General features: G+C 41.0%; 1 long non-coding RNA gene across 1 annotated transcript in view; it reads right to left on the reverse strand.

Annotated features, from left to right (window-relative positions):
* LOC145523166 (uncharacterized) overlaps positions 1-15,927 on the reverse strand; it is a 69,287-nt gene that overhangs the window by 26,512 nt on the left and 26,848 nt on the right. Inside the window, exons 2-3 of the long non-coding RNA XR_014066398.1 lie at positions 4,142-4,201; positions 3,573-3,793 (exon numbers count right to left, since the gene is read on the reverse strand). This is a non-coding gene — a long non-coding RNA (uncharacterized LOC145523166). The remainder of the gene's footprint in view (positions 1-3,572; positions 3,794-4,141; positions 4,202-15,927) is intronic.

Genomic DNA, 15,927 nt, shown 5'->3' on the forward strand with positions numbered 1-15,927 from the left:
GTGCTGGGATTTCTGGTAATTACCAGAAACTAGGGGAGCAGCACAGAACAGATTCTCCCTCAGAGTTTTCATAAGGAATCACTCCTGCTCACACCCTTGTCTCAGACTTCAGGTCTCCTTAACTACCAGAGAATCAATTTCTCTTGTATTAAGCCACATTTGTGGCAACCTGTTATGGTAGCCCTAGGAAACCAATACAGGGAGTGAACTCGCAGTTTAATAAAAGGAAGAGTGCGTGGTCAGGAAAACCACATGGGACTATAGAAGAAGGCTGGGACCACTCAATGGAGAAGGCAATGGCACCCCACTCCAGTACTCTTGCCTGGAAAATCCCATGGACAGAGAAGCCTGGTAGGCTGCAGTCCATGGGGCTGCTAAGAGTCGGACACGATTGAGTGACTTGACCTTCACTTTTCACTTTCACGCATTGGAGAAGGAAATGGCAACCCACTCCAGTGTTCTTGCCTGGAGAATCCCAGGGACGGGGGAGCATGGCGGGCTGCTGTCTATAGGGTCACACAGAGTCGGACACAACTGAAGCGACTTAGCAGCAGCAGCAGCAGCAGGGACCACTCAAAGTTCCTAAAACCTTGGGGCATTTCCTTTAGATTCTTTCTAGAAGAATATGGCTCCTCCTCCAGAAATTGTGTTTCCTGATAGCCTGGGAAACCTGCAGTTATTTTGAGTCCATTGTCCCATCTCCATGAAAGTGTTTGCAAATATTTTGCTCCCTGGGAAGTCCTGCCCTATGATTTAATCAGCCTGATTCTGCAGTCCTGAAATTTCTGCCTGCAGCATGTCTGAGCTGAGGAGCATCCTTGAGGAGGGCAAATTCCCAGACACTTGTCTCTCCCTGAATTTCTGACCTGTGTCTTCCGGAATGAAAAGAAATAACAGCCAGCGCTGCACTTTGACATTCTGGTGTTTTTACTCATTTTGTTCTCACCTTAAGTGCTCTTACTCCACTTAGGGAGCCCCTGCTCACCCTTTGAGGCTTGCCCAAATGGTTTCTGCTCTGTGACAACCACCCTGGAACTACAGAATGGTTTTCTTCACTGTTACCACAGAACTCATGCACTTCAGTTAAAGGACTTATTAAATTTTATTATGGCTTATTTGTTATGCATTTGTCTTACCTGAAACACTCCAGAGGAAGTGTTATTCATGTCTGAATCATCAGCACTTAGTCTGGAAGCTAGCTCAGTAGATTTTTATATATATATATATAAACTAAGGAGAGCAATAGCTTAGAAAATCTATAGTACCTAAACTCAGAGTTTCTCAAAAATATACAACTGCTCTTATTTAACCTCATCTATTTTGGATTTCAAGCCATTGGAATTTGGCAAAGGAACAAAGTGATACAGAAATTAATGTGTCCTCTATGAGTAAAAAGTTCAGTAAGTGTTTGCTGATTTGCTGTTATGATCAGAGGAGAACTTCTCTCCAGGAGATGAAAAGGGCAATGTTACCCCTGGCATTGCAAGCTTTGTTCATGAGCAAGGGAGACTATTTCTATTTTGGATTAGAATTTAGCAAAGGCTTTCCAAAATTAGCTACCAAAAAAGCTCACTGAGCCATCTTTCCTTCATCTGATTATTGCAGAAAGCTAAAATGTTTACCGAAGATGGTGTTCAAAGTGACATTATCACTCCACGGTCTATCCAAATGCCTCCTTCCATCATATTTGGTTTGTAGTTTTATGTATTTGAAGATGTGAATCCTCAATTGTGAAAGAAAAATAGGCTGTGCTCTAAGCTTTTATGTGAATATGCTCGATAGAAGAGATGAAAACATCCAATTGAACAAAGCTGAGGGCATAAATAAAAGAGGAAGGTTTGGACAGGTAAGTATGTGTGTTCCCATGGGAACATTCAGCTGCTGCCAACAAAAATCATGGGAAAAGGCTTCAGACTCTTCCTATGATTCAGGCTCAAAACAAATTTGTGAAGAAGTCAAAATACACATGAATCATCTCCTCTTTCATCGACCACAGTCATTACTATCAAGTCAAAAGCTGTCCTAGAGTCACAAGGAAAACACCAGAGATGTTTGCACTAAAATAATTTCACCACCAAGAAATCCAACAGTTTCAAACATCCACCACATAACACTGAAATGCCTTTGCCTATTAAGACCCTCATAACCTGGTAGTACAATCTCTGTCTCACCTAATTCATGACAACTTCCCCGTCTTGATCAAGATGGTCTTCTCACTATCCCCTACGGACTACTCCACATATCCTGTTCATTCCTCACTCCAAACTTTACTCACACTCTGTTTCCTAGTGCGTTTTCCTTTTCCTTTATCTATTCAATCTGATTTATTCTTCAAATGCAGTCCCAGTATCATCTCATCTGCATGGTTTGTCATGACTGCAAGCTATATTAATATCTCTCTACTGTCAATTTCTATACTGACCCTTGAGAGCTGGAATAACAAGACAGTGTTTCTTTTGAAATTAACTCATCATTTATAAACACTGATTGGGTTGACACACTGTGCTAGGAGAATAATGAAGATTTCTTGCTGATTTTCTAGCTGTTTTTTCTTTGCTGGGTTCATCATTTTAAACAATGCTTTCCTTCCCGAAGATGACCAAGATAATTAAGGACTTTTTGCTCCATTTCAATCCTATGCAAGGGATGCACTCCCCCCACCACCTCCTTGGGCTAAAAAGATTAGTAGATATTAAACTGGTGAGAGCTATTAGAATCTTCAACTTTAATCCCTTCCAAGTTGAATAAATCTCGAAGTACAAATCAGTCACTAATTAAGAAGAGCCTGTGCGATAAGGAAGTATTCATTTTAGACCCTTTGACCTTTTTTTGGATATCCAGATTGTGGAATTACTAGCAAGCATATTCAGTAGGATGTGCTGATTCTCATTCCAGGATTCAGATTGAGAGTAATTCTTTTGGTATTTGAAACTTGCAAGCGAAAAAAAAAAAAAATAGACAAGGCTAGATTCAGGTGTCAAGTCTGGTAATCCCAGTTTAGTCATGAACAGATCATGGAATCTCCATAACAATAACATAATATTGAATCTCCATAACATTAATACCTGGAAACTCCAAATGCCTCTGTTTCTAAGGCAATATCATCTCTGCATTAAGAAACTTTCTACAACTTCCCTGGTGGTATAGTCGTTAAGAATCTGCCTACTAATGCAGGACACACAGGTTCAATCCCTAGTCTGGGAAGATTCCCCATGCAACGAAAGCCCACAAACCGCAACTACTGAGCCCGAGTGCTGCAGCTATTGAAGCCTGAGCACCTAGAGCCAGTGCTCCATAACAAGAGAAGCCAGCCCAATGAGAAGCTCTTACACCACAATGAGGAGTAACCCCTGCTCACGGCAACTAGAGCAGCAACGAAGACTCAGCCCAGCCAAAAATAAATAATTTAAAAAAGAAAAAAGAAACTTTCAAGATGCCAAGAAATTTAGCCTGCTATTTTAAAAAGTCACTCTAGTTCACTTTTGATGCATAAGAGGTAAACAAACCCAAATTCTCCTCCATTTTATTGAACAAATTGTAGCCTGCCTTTGAGTGAGTTTTCTGTAGTTTACCTGCTGTGGTAGATCTTCAAAAATATTTATGCACTCTCTCTTTCACTCCTTGACCTTGGCCTTGGCCATGCGACTTGCTTTGGCAGATGTGACACAAACAGGGGTTTCACACTTGCTTGAGTGGTTGGACTTGCCTCTTGCACCTCTGTCATCGCCGAGAGAGGAACGTGTCTTAACTAGTGACTCATCTAAGGAAGATGAAGAGCCACTGCCCAGCTGACCTGCAGTTTTGTAAGATTAAATGATTATCATCTTAAGATACTGAGTTTTGGGGTGGTTTGTTACACAGAATAGGGGGGACCATAGCTAACCGATATATATATACCAATAGTTCCACAAATGACCAGATTTTGCCCGGTTCTGTTTGAGTTCCCAGAAAATACCATTCTTGACCCTAGAAGATGCAAACATTTTTTTAATGAGCTTCTAGATCAAATGGCACAGTGTGCTTCTGACAAACACTTCTGTGTTTTTATTCTTTTTTAATTTAGTTTTGACATCAAGTTTCCCTCTGAGTATTGGGAGTGCTCAGAGGGAAATGTGATGTCTTTATCTGCATAGGTACTTACTTGATTCCAGGTTCAGAGAGATGACTGTGATCCCTAGACCTGTCACTGCACCATAGACTGCTGAAAACAGAAGGTAGGAGGCTGTATTAGCCAAGGGCTAAGCAACAAATAGGGGGTTTTCCAGGTGGTTCAGTGGTAAAGAATCTGCCTACCAATGCAGTAGATGCAAGAGACACAGGTTCGTTTCCTGTGTTGGAAAGATCCCTGGAGGAGGAAATGGCAACCCACTCCAGCATTCTTGCCTGGAATATCCTATGGACAGAGGAGCCCATCAGGCTACAGTCCATGGGGTCGCAAAGAACTGGACACAACTTAGCGACTGAGCACGAACGTGAGAGCAACAGACAGATAGCATACTCAACTTTGTTCTGCAGAGGCTTTTCTATAAAGGAACCATTTATTGAGCCAGGAGCCAGTGAAGGATATTGACACCCCCCAGAAATGAGACAGAGAGGGCTGTTGCAATCTCCAGCCTGAACAACAAAGGGAGACAACCCTATCACCAGAGCCCGGTTGACAGCTGGAGTCAAGAGGGATTGCCTAACCATAACTGTAGTTTGGGTGATGAGGCCATTGATAGAACCACAGTGGAGCAGAGAGTGAGTGGGAGGGAATAAACATCCTGGCATCTCTCTCTTCCTACAGTCTGGTCTCCTGCTGGTGTCTCCCACTGGTCAGGGTGACATAGTTCACAGAGGCCAGACTCCTAGAACAAAAAACATATCAGAGGAGAATAGAGAATGGATCTGGGGAGAATCAAAGAATAACCAGAATAGGTGTTTATTAACACTTGTCCCAGTTTCCTCCCATGGGTGGGGAGGGAGGGTGAAAAAGGTATTACATTTACAAGGATATTGGTTACAGGAAGTGTACAAAGTCTTTCATTGAGAATTGATGAGCAAAGAGATAGAGGATTAGAAAGTCTGTTGTTCCACTGATAAGTCGTGTCTCACTCTTTGAGACCCTATGGACTGCAGCATGCCAGGCTTTCCTGTCCTTCACAATCTCCTGGAATTTGCTCAAACTCGGGCTTCCCTGATAGCTCAGCTGGTAAAGAATCCCCCTGCAATGGAGGAGACCCCGGTTCGATTCCTGGGTCAGGAAGATCTGCTCGAGAAGGGATAGGCTACCCACTCCAGTATTCTGGCCTGGAGAATTCCATGGACCGTATAGCCCTTGGAGTCACAAAGAGTCGGACATGAGTGAGCAAATTTCACTTTATATGTCCATTGAGTCAGTGATGCTGTCCAACCCCCTCATCCTCTGCAGTCCCCTTTTCTTGCCCTCAATCTTTCCTAGCATTAGGGTCTTTTCCAAAGACCTGGGAAAAGTCTAAGACTGGATCAAAATGTGTCTTTGCATTGCACGATGTTGAATCAAGGATTTCTCTAAAATGATCGTGAGACAAACCTCCAGCACTAGGTTCTTTATATAAACCATAGAGTATATTTAATTCAGTTAAACATGAAATTAGAACAAGATTCAGTCCTTATCAAGTGGGAATTACAGCGTTTTTGGAAAAAAGAACAGTGAAATTAATATTGAATTACTTGGAAGACACTTATTTGAATGGGGGTTATGGAGCCAAGCTTCAGGTCTGAATCTCTGGATTTGGGATTAGGATTTAAGAAGAAACATTTTAATGGCTAGAGAAGTAAAATTTATCTTGTTGCCAGAAGATTTCTAGCATCTTGAGCCATGGGACCCTGACGTTTCAATTTTGTGATACTCTTCTGATTTTGACTTTTAAAAATATTAAGGGGAATTATTTACCAAAGTTTTCAACCCATGCCACATCCATAAACCCATGCCACATCCATAAACCTGAACTTGCCAGAATATTTTAGTTGTTGTTGCGTTCATGTTTTTGAAGGAGGAGAGTGTGGAGGGCAAAGAATGCAGAGGACTCCTGGGTCCACACGTACATGCATGCCTATACACACACCAGCATCAGCCATCTTTCTTTCTTCAGCAAAATTATCCTTGCTTTCCATTTTTGTTTCCAAAGATGGGCAAAGGTGAGTAAAACCAAAACATCAATACATTAAGGATTTTTTTTTATTATACACAGAAGTATCTTAATATACTGGGAATAATATATATGATATCAACTTGCTTTGAGAAAGCAAGTAGCTGACTATCTGAACTCAAATATGTGGGACAGAGTTCCTTGGTTTTGGGGATTATTCCTTAAACTCAGTCTTTACCTGAGAAGAATTCTCTAACAACATTAGTTGCTCAGCCGTGTCGGACTCTTTGCAACCCCAAGGACTGTAGCCTGCCAGGCTCCTCTGTCCCTGGGATTCTCCAAATAATACTGGAGTGGGTAGCCATTCTCTTCTCCAGGGGATCTTCCTGACCTAGGGATTGAACCCAGGTCTCCTGCATTGCAGGCAGATCCTTTACCATCTGAGTCATCAGGGAATACTTTGGGATAGCACCAGTGAGAGGGTAACAGGTAGGAAGGCCAGAGGTCCCCAAGTGGCAGGAGGAAATAAACTGCAAGTGGCAGACGTTTTTTTTTTTCCTTCTCTGAAATGAAGTGGCTCAGTCGTGTCCGACTCTTTGCGACCCTATGGACTGTAGCCTACCAGGCTCCTCTGCCCGTGGAATTTTCCAGGCAAGAATACTAGAGTGGGTTGCCATTTCCTTCTCCAGGGGACCTTCCCAACTCAGGAACCGAACACAGGTCTCCTGCATCGCAGGCAGATGCTTTACCATCTGAGCCACCAGGGAAGCCAAAATTAAAAGAGGCTTCTTTTTTTTTTTTTTTTTTTTTTTTTTTTTTTTTTTCATTTTTATGTTTTATTCTTTTTTTTTTTTTTTTTTTTTAATTTTTTTTTTATTTTTTTATTTTTTTTATTTATAAATTTATTTATTTTACTTGGGGGCTAATTACTTTACAATATTGTAATAGTTTTTGCCATACATTGACAAGAATCAGACATGGGTTTACATGTGATGACACCTGGTTCTGCCTTCAGCTAACCAATGTGTTTTTTTTATGGAAATGTTTTTCTTAAGCTATGTTAATGAAACTACGTATTTGCTTTGGAATTTGCCTTTCTTCAAAAAGGTTCTGCTTAAGACTTTTTTCATTCCTCAAACCTTGGGCTGCTAATGGCTCAACAAACCAGTATTCCTGTCAATTGTTTTACGGCTGGGGAATGACACACCTCATGCCATCCTATCTCAAAATTGCATATTGTGGGAGAGGGGCCTGGTGAAAGTCCCTCAGCCTTGAGGTTGTCTCTCTTATCTGCTTAATAGCTTTCTAACAGACATAAAACACCTTGCTAAAAACTAGCAAGGGGGCACTCTTTCTGTCCCCTTCTGATGTCTATGTCAGAAGATTTCCCCATCCCTATTACACTTTAATAAAACTTTGCTACACAAAAAGCTCCAAATAGTCAAGCCTCGTCTCTAACCCCGGGTGGAAATCCTCTCCTCCTGAGGTCACGAATCCCGGCGTGACGCACGGCTAGCAACAGCAACCTTTCACTAGGTAAACTCAAAAGAAGTGAATTCTAGGTCTTTAGAATTCTAGGTCTTTTGCTGGATGTGAAGTGAAGCATTTCAAGTGTTAGAAGATTTATTAACGGTATGTTTATTCTAATATAATTTTATTAGTTTGCTTGATATTAAACTAACCTAGAATAGGTTTCTCCAGAATAGACCCTGAGACTAGGATTGAGGCTAGTTTATTTGGAAGGTGACCTTAAGAAGCATTAGTAGAGGAGGAGGGCCCAAGGAGCCAGAGAAGGGAAGGCAGCCAGCGAAGGAGGACGCGTTCATGAGTATGTGACTGTGGTGGGGACCCTGGGCTCGTTTCTACTGTGCAGCCCTGGGAGGAGGAGAGCATGCCTGAGAATTGTCCCACCCAGAGGATGAGAACGATGGAGGATTTGGCTACTGACTCCCATCTGTCATGAGCTTGGGGGCTGTTCCCAGAGATGTTAACTACCCGGCACTTCCAGTCAGCGTGGCACCCAGCATGCTTCTGTGGTGAAAGAAAGCTCTTGGGTGAAGGAAGGCAGGTATGGACAACAGAAAGCTATCAGTGTGTATAGGAATGTTGAGTGCCAAGGGGTTACGAGTGGTGCCACAAATATCTACTTCAGAGGCATAGCTGACTATACAGACACTACTGAAGCTTCCTCTTAATGGGAGGAAACCAAAATACCAACAACCAAGGGTGGCAAGATACGGAAAGTATAAACTGTAACCACTGTGGTAGCAGCCCTATTTTCTTCCCAGACAGATCTTTGCATTCTTCTCCTCAACCCCCAGGCAGTCACTGAAGGTCAGGCTAAGGGAGGCTTGAGAAAATTTCTGCCTATCTTCTTAGAAGACCCTGGAAACAGTTCAGGGGAGGAGTTTTACAGAGCACAGCCAGCAAGAGAATACAGTGCCTTTCTCATCAACGGGAACTTCATGCTTGTATTCCAAGAAAGTAATATTTCTGTCCCATGCTGTAAATTTGAACCATCCTATTAACTGTATGGGCTTGACAGCCACAGGATTATCCCTTCAAAGGGAAAGATTGAAGCTGAGGTCCTTAACATTTTTCAATAAACTTGCACATAGTACTTTCCTTTTAGAGTTTATGATATGCCCCAGTCTCCACTTAAGTCCCAGCCATATGAGCTTTTTGTACCTCTTAAAATCAAACTGAATGTGTAACTAAGACTTGGGCTGTTTGTAGTTCTTGAGTTGGAAAAAGACGGAGGTGCAGGAAAGGAGAGCCTCCCCAGGCCTAACATTGCAGGGCACTCCAGAAAGACAATGGCTGACACTAATTTTAGAAAACCAGTTCTCATGAAGCTGATTTTCTTTTTTCCTAACTTCCCCGGAGGAAAGATTCCTTTTATTATGGGAAGTACAAGATAAGGAGAGCTTCCCTGGTGGCTCAGATGGTAAAGAGCCTGCCTGCAATGTGGGAGAGCTGGGTTCAATCCCTGGGTTGGGAAGATCCCCTGAAGAAGGAATGGCAACCCACTCCAGTATTCTTGCCTGGAGAATCCCATGGATGGAGGAACCTGGTAGACTATGGTCCATGGGGTTGCAAAGAGTCAGACACGACTGAGCGACTAACACTTTCAGTTTCACAAGATAAGGAATAAATAGTTAACTAGACAAGGATGGTAGTAAGTGTTGTGGGCAAGAGAACTGCATGTGAAAAATACATTAGGCCAAAGTAGTAAGCCTTTGACATTGTGCTCCACACGTTTAGTCATTAAGGAAATGCAAACAAATATTAAATTGGCAGGCTACTCTACACTAGGACTTCCCTGGTAGCTCAGCTGGTAAAGAATCCACTTGCAATGCAGGAGACCCTGTTCAGTCCTTGGGTTGGGAAGATCCCCTGGAGGAGGGCATGGCAAACTACTCCAATATTCTTGCCTGGAGAATACCCATGGACAGAGGAGCCTGGTGGGCTACAGTCCACTGGGTTGCAAAGAGTCGGACACAACTGAGCAACTAAGCACAGCACAGCACTCTACACTCTCTAGAACAGCTAAAATTTAAGACAGACAATACCAAGTACTGATGAGAATGAGGAACAATTAGAAGTCACATATATTCCTAGTGGGAGAGTAAAATGGTATAACCACCTTAGCAAAGAGTAGGGTAGTTTCTTATAAACATATGCTAACCCAGTGATCCAGTCCATTTAGTTCACTGATTTCTAAAATGTCGATGGTCACTCCTGCCATCTCCTGTTTGACCACTTCCAATTTACCTTGATTTATGGACCTCACATTCCAGGTTCCTATGCAGTATTGTTCTTTACAGCATCAGACTTTATTTCCATCACCAGTCATGTCCACAACTGGGGGTTGTTTTGGCTTTGGCTCTGTTTCTTGTTTCTGGAGTTATCTCTTCACTCTTTTCCAGTAGCATATTGGGCAGCTACTGACCTGGGAGTTCATCTTTCAATGTCATATCTTTCTGCCTTTTCATACTGTTCATGGGGTTCTCAAGGCAAGAATACTGAAGTGTTGTTCATTCCCTTCTCCAGTGAACCACGTTTTGCCAGAACTCTCCACTGTGACCCATCCATCTTGGGTGGCCCTGCACAGCATGGCTCATAGTTTCATTGAGTTCAAGGCTGTGGTCCATGTGATCAGTTTGGTTAGTTTTCTGTGATTGTTGTTTTCATTCTGTCTGCCTTCTGATGAATAAGGATAAGAGGCTTACAATCTTAATGGCTTATGATCAAAAAAGATCATAATGACCAAGATAACAATGATGGTGTGATCACTCACCTAGAGCCAGACATCCTGGAATCTGAAGTCAAGTGGACCTTAGGAAGCATCACTACAAACAAAGCTAGTGGAGGTGAGCTTTGTTCCAACTGAGCTATTTCAAATCCTAAAAGATGATGCTGTAAAAGTGTTGCACTCAATATGCTACCAAATTTGGAAAATTCAGCAGTGGACACAGGACTTGAAAAGGTTAGTTTTCAGTCCAATCCTTAAGAAAGGCAATGACAGTTCTATTCCCAGTTTTTTAAGGAATCTCCATAGTGGCTGTTCTAGTTTGCATTCCCACCAACAGTGTAAGAGGGTTCCCTTTTCTCCACACCCTCTCCAGCATTTATTGCTTGTAGACTTTTGGATAGCAGCCATTCTGACTGGTGTGAAATGGTACCTCATTGTGGTTTTGATTTGCATTTCTCTAATAATGAGTGATGTTGAGCATCTTTTCATGTGTTTGTTAGCCATCTGTATGTCTTCTTTGGAGAAATGTCTGTTTAGTTCTTTGGCCCATTTTTTGATTGGGTCGTTTATTTTTCTGGAATTCAGCTGAAGGAGTTGCTTGTATATTTTTGAGATTAATTGTTTGTCTGTTGCTTTGTTTGCTATTATTTTCTCCCATTCTGAAGGCTGTCTCTTCACCTTGCTTATAGTTTCCTTTGTTGTGCAAAAGCTTTTAATTTTAATTAGGTCCCATTTGTTCATTTTTGCTTTTATTTCCAATATTCTGGGAGGTGGGTCATGGAGGATCCTGCTGTGATTTATGTCGGAGAGTGTTTTGCCTATGTTTTCCTCTAGGAGTTTTATAGTTTCTGGTCTTACGTTTAAACTGGGAATAGAACTGCCATATGACCCAGCAATCCCACTGCTGGGCATACACACTGAGGAAACCAGAATTGAGAGAGACACGTGTACCCCAATGTTCATCGCAGCACTGTTTACAATAGCCAGGACATGGAAGCAACCTAGATGTCCATCAGCAGACGAGTGGTTAAGGAAGCTGTGGTACATATACACAATGGAATATTACTCAGCCATTAAAAAGAATACATTTGAATCAGTTCTATTGAGATGGACGAAACTGGAGCCCATTATACAGAGTGAAGTAAGCCAGAAAGAAAAACACCAATACAGTATACTAATGCATATATATGGAATTTGAAAGATGGTAACGATAACCCTATATGCGAGACAGAATAAGAGACATAGATGCATAGACAGTCTTATGGAATTTGAGGGAGAAGGTGAGGGTGGGACGTTCTGAGAGAATAGCACTGAAACATGTATATTATCATATGTGAAACAGAACACCATTCCAGGTTCGATGCATGAGACAAATGCTCAGGGCTGGGGCAATGGGATGACCCAGAGGGATGGGATGGGGAGGGAGGTGGGAGGGGGGTTGAGGATGAGGAACACATGTAAACCCATGGCTGACTCATGTCAATGTATGGCAAAAACCACTACAATATTGTAAAGTAATAAGCCCCCAACTAAAATAAACAAATTTATTTAAAAAAGTAAAATAAAATAAAAAAGAAAGGCAATGACAAAGAATATTCAAACTACCACACAATTGCACTCATCTCACACACTAGCAAAGTAATGCTCAAAATTCTCCAAGCGAGGCTTGAACAGTATGTGAACCAAGAATTTCCAGATGTTCAAGCTGGATTTAGAAAAGGCAGAGGACCCAGAAATCAAATTGCCAACATCTGTTTGATCATAGGAAAAGCAAGAGAGTTCCAGAAAAACATCTGCTTTACTGACTATGCCCAAAGCCTTTGACTGGATCACAACAAACTGTGGAAAATTCTTAAAGAGATGGGAATACCAGAGCACCTGACCTGCCTCCTGAGAAATCTGTATGCAGGTCAAGAAGCAACAGTTAGAATTGCACATGGAACAACGGACTGGTTCCAAATCGGGAAAGGAGTACATCAAGGCTGTATATTGTCACCCTGCTTATTTAACTTACCTGCAAATGTATAAGTCATGCGGAATTCTGAGCTGGATGAAGCACTAACTGGAATCAAGATTGCAGGAGAAATATCAGTAACCTCAGGTATGTAGATGACACTACCCTTACAGCAGAAAGTGAAGAGGAACTAAAGAGCCTCTTGATGAAAGTGAAAGAGGAGAGTGAAAACCCTGGCTTAAAACTCAACATTCAGAAAACGAAGATCATGGCATCTGGTCCCTTCACTTCATGGCAAATAGATGGGGAGACAACGGAAACAGTGACAGACTTTTTTTTCTTGGGTTCCAAAATCGCTGCAGATGGTGACAGCAGCCATGAAATTAAAAAATGCTTGCTCCTTGGAAGAAAAGCTATGACAAACCTAGACAGCATATTCAAAAGCAGAGACGTTACTTTTCCGACAAAGGTCCATCTAGGCAAAGCTATGGTTTTTCCAGTAGTCATGTATGAGTGTGAGAGTTGGACCATAAAGAAAGCTGAGTGCCAAAGAATTGAAGAGTTTGAACTGTGTGTTGGAGAAGACTCTTGAGAATCCCTTGGACTGCAAGGAGATCGAACCAGTTCACCCTAAAGGAAATCAGTCCTGAATATTCATTGGAGGGACTGATGCTGAAGTTGAAGCTCCAATACTTTGGCTAAAAGACCCTGATGCTGGGAAAGATTGAAGGCAGGAGGAGAAGGGGGTGACAGAGGATGAGATGGTTGGATGGCATCACCAACTCGATGGATGTGAATTTAAGCAAGCTCCAGGAGTTGGTGATGGACAGGGAACCTGGCATGCTGCAGTCCATGAGGTCACAAAGAATCAGACACAACTGAGTGACTTAACTGAATTGAACTGACCCCAGTGATCCAGCAACTGCAGTTGCAGGTAATTATCCAAGATAAGTGAAAATACTTATTTACAAAAGAGCTTGTATAAAAATTTTATAACAGCTTTATTCACAATAGCCCCAAATTGAAAACAACCCAAAAATCCATCAACAAGAGGATGGCTAAACAAGCTGTGGTGTATTACCACTTGGCAGTAAAAAGGATGAATTATTGTACCAATACATGCAACAGCATTACTGAATCTCATAAATATAATGCTGAGAGAAAAATCTAGGCACAAAAAAAATGTAGAAGATTGTATGTTTCCACTTAAACAGAAAAAGCAAAACCAAGGTCAAACAAAGTCAGTGGTTGCTTTGTGGAAGTAGGGGGACCATCTGGGAAGGGAGGAGTACTCTTTTTTTTCAGGAAATTCAGGAGATCTGGTAAGGGTGTTGGTACACAGTTATGTCTAGTTGTTAAAATTGTTCAGTATGTAAATCTCATCTTAAAAACTGTGGAAATAATGATAATCAAATGGAGGAGTTGGAAGTGGATGGTATAGATGAAACGAGTGGTAGAATATTAATAATTGAAGTTGACTGATGAATTAGCAGGGTTCATTATACTACGCTATTTATCTATGTTTGAAATTTTCCACACACAAAAAATGACTTTTTAAAAAAGACAATAAGCAAAAATTATCAAAAAGCTTTCGGTGAACTAAAAATAGTTTAGTACAGCTGGTATGGGGAGTGTCTTTTCCACTGTTTCATTTCATAGGAATCTTCCCAGACAGTGGTAGACTGCAGATTCCAAATCTCTTAGTCACACCTCATCTCAGACAATGGAAGGTTACAATGACTAGCTAACAAACAAATAATTGTGGTGGGAAAAACAGCCACGTGTATCTCATGTGTAAACAAAGCTTACCAAATATTGTTCCCTGAGGTACCTTGCAGTAGTTGGAAAAACAGGAGCCATTTAGTTGCCATGGAATATGGGTATGTTTACTGGTACATACCCAGACCAGTATAATCCCTTTTCTTAACTTAGTAAAACTCCCAAAGTGGCAGTAACTAAAACACACCACACCCAATCAACAACTAATTAAGAAAAAAGTATGAATGTCTTATAAATTAACAATTATATCTGAAAATATATAAAAATAAGCTCCATATATCATTTTCTATTTTAAAATAGATTAATGCTAATGCTTTTGGGTGTTTCTTGAGAGTCTACATTAAATTTCCTTCATCTAGATGCAACGCGTTTGTACATGTTTCTGTGTAACTGCATGAAATCAAGGGTCTCCATAGACTTGTTAGAGTGAATACAGATTTCTTTTTTAGGAAAAACATAAATTTCCCTTCAATTTTACAAATAAGGGAACTGAAACCAGGAAAAATGAAATGATTTGTCTAAGGTAACAAGGGATAAGACCACCACTCAGATCTTCTGATTTCCTCAAATTGAGGTAGACTGTTCTGCAATGTTCATGGATATGAAATGCTTTCCATTAGCTGTAGAAATCCATACTGAATAACTCAAGAGAACATTATCTTGTATAGTATTCATTGAATACTATACAAATGCAGAATTTTTCAAAAGGTTTTCAATGTACTAGTAGAAACATTTTGCTCTAAGGAGATTCCAAACCTAGAACAGGGTGATATCATCAAAAGATTTTGAAAAACACTGGCAGTTCATCATCTGCTGCTTGTGGATACAGCATCGTCGTTAACATTGAACTGCTCAAGACCCTTTATTCTCTTATTTTCTCTTCTTTGTTGTTGTTTAGATGCTAAGTCATGTCCGACTCTTCTGCGACCCTATGAACAGTAACACTCCATGCTCCTCTGTCCATGGGATTTTCCACGCAAGAATACTGGAGTGGGTTGCCATTACCTCCTCCAAGGGATCCTCCTGATCCAGGGATGGAACCCGCGTCTCCTGCACTGGCAGGTGGATTCCGCAGCTGAGCCACCAGGGAAACCTCCACTGGATGTCACAACATGCTCTTGACACTAATTTTTTTCAAATGGTGGATTATAATCCATTTAGTGGGTCATGAAATCAGCTTAACGGGACATGATTAGCATTTTAAAAAATGAAATTAATTAGATTAGAAAATACCAGCATATAACACATTCAACCAGCATTATTTTGTGAAATTTTTGTTTCACTCATATACATATGTGTGTGCACTGGGTAGCAATTTCTAACTGTGGATTACAGTCAAAAACACTTGAAAGTCAATGGTTCTCATGGGGTCACATAGGAATTTTAAAATACTTTAACTCTGATTACCCTTTTCTCAACTCATGTTTGTACTGTGTACTATTTTTTATCTCATTTTAAGAAAAACACATATAAATGATCATTTATCATAATATACAATCTACAACGTCTGGTTTTACCCACGTTTGCTGTTTTTTTATATCTGTGAACTTTTTTATTTCAGTAAAACTCACATAAAGTTCAGTTCTAGCCATTTTACAGTGTACTATTCAATGGCATTTAGTGCATTCACAATGATGTGCAACCATCATCACTATCTGGTTCCAGAACGTTTTGATTACCCCAATAGGAAAATCCATGCCAATTAAGCAGTTACTCTCCGTTCCTTCCTTTTCCCAGCCTCTGGCAGCCAGTAACCTGCTGTCTCTATGGATCTGCCTACTCTGGACATTTCAAATGGAATTATACAGTATTTTATTTTTGGGGTCTGA

The sequence above is a fragment of the Giraffa tippelskirchi genome, chromosome 10 (assembly GCF_054371585.1).
Source record: "Giraffa tippelskirchi isolate mGirTip1 chromosome 10, T2T-mGirTip1v1.2.pri, whole genome shotgun sequence".
Taxonomy (NCBI): domain Eukaryota; kingdom Metazoa; phylum Chordata; class Mammalia; order Artiodactyla; family Giraffidae; genus Giraffa; species Giraffa tippelskirchi.